This window comes from Amaranthus tricolor, chromosome 9 (assembly GCF_026212465.1).
Source record: "Amaranthus tricolor cultivar Red isolate AtriRed21 chromosome 9, ASM2621246v1, whole genome shotgun sequence".
NCBI classification, from domain to species: Eukaryota; Viridiplantae; Streptophyta; class Magnoliopsida; order Caryophyllales; family Amaranthaceae; genus Amaranthus; species Amaranthus tricolor.
The window spans coordinates 15,752,279-15,757,023 of NC_080055.1; positions in this window are offsets into that span (position 1 = coordinate 15,752,279).

Genomic DNA, 4,745 nt, shown 5'->3' on the forward strand with positions numbered 1-4,745 from the left:
AAATGGAGCAAGAGTTGCTGCTTTAGCTGTTGGAGTTTATATTTTAACATTACCCTCTAGTTTAATTTTAGAACTAAATAATTGTTATTATGTTCCTGCCATCACCAAGAACATTATTTCAATTTCGGTTTTGGACACGGAAGGTTTTTCATTTACTATTAAGAATAATTGTTGTTCTGCATATTTAAATGATATGTTCTATGTTTCAGCTAAATTATTAAATGGGTTGTATGTGCTAGACTTAGAAACTCACATCTATAACATAGACAGCAAGAAACGTAAAACAAATGATTCAAACCCCACTTACCTATTGCATTGTCGATTAGGCCACATAAGTTCAAAACGCATAGAGAAACTTCATAAAGATGGAATTCTAAAATCATTTGATTTTGAATCATTTGTTGTTTGCGAGTTTTGTTTGATGGGAAAAATGACAAAGTCACCTTTCACAGGTACAAGTGAAAGGGCCAATGACCTCTTAGCTCTCATACATACTGATGTATGTGGACCTATGAGTACTGTGGCTCGAGGTGGTTACATCTACTTTATAACCTTTACTGATGATGTGAGCAGATATGGATATGTTTACCTCATGAGACATAAGTCGGAGTCCTTTGAAAAGTTCAAGGAATTTCAAAATGAAGTAGAGAACCAACTTGGGAAGAAAATAAAAGCATTACGATCCGATCGTGGTGGTGAATACTTGTCTCACGAGTTTGATGATCATTTGAAAAATCAAGGCATACTCTCACAATTGACTCCACCAAGAACACCATTATTAAATGGCGTCTCTGAGAGGAGGAATCGAACTCTATTTGATATGGTTCGATCAGTGATGAGTCTTGCTGATCTTCCTATTTCATTTTGGGGATTTGCATTGGATACAACTGCATTCACACTTAATAGAGCACCTACCAAAGCAGTGGAAAAGACACCATATGAGATGTGGACGGGAAAAGTTCCGAAGTTGTCTTTTCTAAGGATTTGGGGTTGCGAAGCTTATGTAAAACGTATAATATCTGATAAACTAGCACCTAAATCTGACAAATGTCTTTTTGTGGGTTACCCAAAAAAGACAAAGGGATACTACTTCTACAACCAAAGCGAAAACAAAGTATTTGTTGCTCGCATTGGTGTTTTTCTAGAACAGGAATTTATTTCTACTAAAACAAGAGGGAGTAATGTATATCTCGAAGAAGTTCGAGATGAGCAACAAATGGATAAGGTTAACACCTCATCAGAGGCGCCCCAACATGATAATGCCCAGGAGGAAATGCATTCAACACACTTACCTCCTACCGCCCCAAGTGGAGAAAATCCACGCAAATTCACTCTACCTAATGAGGCAGAAACTTCTCTTGTTGTTCCCCTACGTAAGTCTAGTAGGACAATAATTCCGTCAAGAAGATATATTGATTTCCTTTTGACAGAAATCTCTGAAATAACCATGTTAGAATCAAAAGAGCCTACTAGTCACAAAGATGCTTTGGAGAGTGCTGACTCCGAAAAATGGCTTGAAGCCATGAAATCTGAAATGGATTCCATGTCTAAAAATCAAGTTTGGGACTTGGTTGATCTGCCTGATGGGGTAAAACCCATTGGATGCAAATGGATTTTCAAACTGAAAACAGACAAGGATGGAAACATTAGTGTTTTCAAACCAAGGTTGGTAGCAAAAGGTTTCAAACAAATACATGGTATAGACTATGATGAAACTTTTTCTCCAGTAGCCATGCTAAAATCCATTAGGATAATCCTTGCGATAGCTGCCTTTCATGACTTTGAAATATGGCAAATGGACGTCAAAACTGCCTTTTTGAATGGGTTCTTAAAAGAGGATGTGTACATGACACAACCACAAGGTTTTGAAGATCCGAAAAATCCAAGGAAAGTATGCAAGCTTAAGAGATCCATTTATGGATTGATGCAAGCATCAAGAAGTTGGAACCTTAGATTTGATGAGGCAGTCAAAGAGTTTGGTTTTCTTAGAAATGAAGAGGAATCTTGTGTATACAAGAAGTTAAGTGGGAGTAATATCACTTTTCTGGTCCTGTATGTAGATGACATACTCCTCATTGGGAATGACAAAAACATACTTGAGTCGGTCAAGCAATGGCTTAAAAGTCATTTCTCCATGAAAGACCTGGGAGAGGCCGAGTACATACTGGGAATAAAGATCTATAGGGATAGATCGAGGAGACTTAGTGGACTAAATCAAGAGACTTACATAGATAAGATTCTCACAAAGTTCAAATTGGAAAACTCCAAAAGAAGGTTTATTCCTATGCAACATGGCATTAAACTTTGCAAGACTATGTGCCCATCGATTTCAGAAGAGTTCAAGCGTATGAATAATGTTCCTTATGCTTCTGCAATAGGATCAATCATGTATGCTATGATATGTACTCGACCAGATGTTGCATTTGCTTTGAGTATGTGCAGCAGATACCAGTCCAATCTAGGAGATGCACACTGGATAGCAGCGAAAAATATCCTCAAGTACTTAAGAAGGACAAAGGATAAATTTCTGGTATATGGCGGAGCTAATGAGTTGTTTGTCACTGGATACACTGATGCAAGTTTCCAAACTGACAAAGATGACTTCCGATCCCAATATGGTTTCATATTTTGTCTGAATGGAGGAGCTGTGAGCTGGAAGAGCTCCAAGCAGAGTTCAGTTGCAGATTCTACAACAGAGGCTGAGTACATAGCAGCAGCTGAAGCAGCAAAAGAGGCTGTTTGGATTAAATAGTTCGTTAGTGAACTGGGTGTAGTTCCTAGCATTGAGAATGGCATCAAGTTGTATTGTGATAACGAAGGTGCTATTGCTCAATCCAAGGAACCTAGATCTCACCAAAAATCTAAACATGTTGAAAGAAAATTCCATCTTATTCGAGAAATTGTTGGAAGACAGGATGTAATAATAAGTAGAGTTGATACCACGGATAACATAGCAGATCCGTTGACTAAACCACTCCCTCAGCCGAAGCATGTGAGTCATACTAGGTCCATGGGGCTTAAGCATATAGGAGAATTTCTTTAGGTTGTTTACTTCATGTTACAATTATAAAGAGTTCTGTTTACCATATGTTTGGAATGTTTATCAATAATATAAATAGTTTGTTTCTTATTTAATTGCTTGGTTTAGTATTAAATAATATGTCTATGTAATTTGTGTTTTCAATAGGATTATCGGAAACGTTTCGATAATGAAACCCTATAAGTGAACTGAAATCATAATTTTTATAATGTCCCTAATCTAAATCACTAAATTGGACATAAGTGGTTTATTAAAGATTAGCATGTAATTAATTGATAGCTCGGTTCCATCGGCTATGGAAACATAGAGATGTTTAATCGATTACATGGATGCATACCTGATGCATTGAGACTTGACCTAATCTGATTCGAAAGGGTAGAATCAAATCCTTATATTTAGTGGATTCCTTAGACATGAGTATGTCTTAATCACTACGAAATAATTAGTTTAACCTTGACGCTGTTAAACGTCGTGCTGTAAAAGGAGGCTATAAAGGCAGTGATCAGGTGGGCTAAGAATTGAGTGGGAGTTATGGTCATACAAGAATGAATAAGTCCTCCTATGTGATAGGATTGGTGTGTAGGCCTCTTGATGATCGAGAATTGAAAATTGCATGGCCATGCGCAATAAGATTAAATGGTTAATCCTTAGTTGAACAATTCGAACTCAGAGATCAAGAAACATAATTTGAGAAATAACACTGTGTTGTCAAATTTCACATTAAGTGGCTTAAGGAATTTATAATTGTGCAATTGTCTTCGGACAAGTGGGAGATTGAAGGAATATGTCCGTAGACATTTTCGACAATTACTAAATATAAATATATAGGATATTTATGAAGATAATATAGTTAATTATTATTAGTAATTGTATTTGCTTGCTAGAGAATAAATATAATTGGTGGGTCAATAATAATTGGACCACGACTAATATAATTAATCCTATAAGGTCTTACAAAAGAATCAATTGAAGGATAAATGACTCAAGCCTATTAGGGTATGGGCTTGTGATCCAATTAGGTTAACAAAAGAATCAGTTTCTTTTCACCTAGGTTACTAGTATTATATGAGGATATAATGTTGGTAGTGGACAAGTGGGGATAATGGGGGTGTGAGTATTAATGATATTTTTATTTAAACTCTCACTCTCAATTATTCACACACACATTAAAAAAAAACCAGTAAAATCAAGAGAAACAATACTCTTCCGTTCTAGCAAACGTTGGTATTCAATTGATTCTGGTAGACTGAATAGAGGAGCAACGTTTGAGGCTCTACAGATTATCTTACTACGTTAATTCTTGTGGATTTCACGCTACAAAGGTAATATAGACTAATCCTTTTGTATGATTCATATGTCTGATTATGTTTATGATCTTGAGATAGATGTTAGGGAAGTGTTTCCTGAAATTCCGCTTTAAGCATCTATGAATCCCAACACATTCAACGATATGTTAATCTTTTCTACCTCTATTTCTTCCTCTAAAAGATCTTTTGTACTTGATTCTACCATAACCTCTCGAGTTTCTTTTTTTTTATTCTACTCTTAATTAAAACACTTAATACCTTCTTGCTACACAAGTGGTTCACCGACAATTTATCATTACATTGAATACATGAGTTTTACACCATTTTGCGCGTGTCCTGTTTTATGAATTTTCTTTTTGGTTCTCCTGCTTTGGATTTTGTAGTGGTGTTTTGGAAGG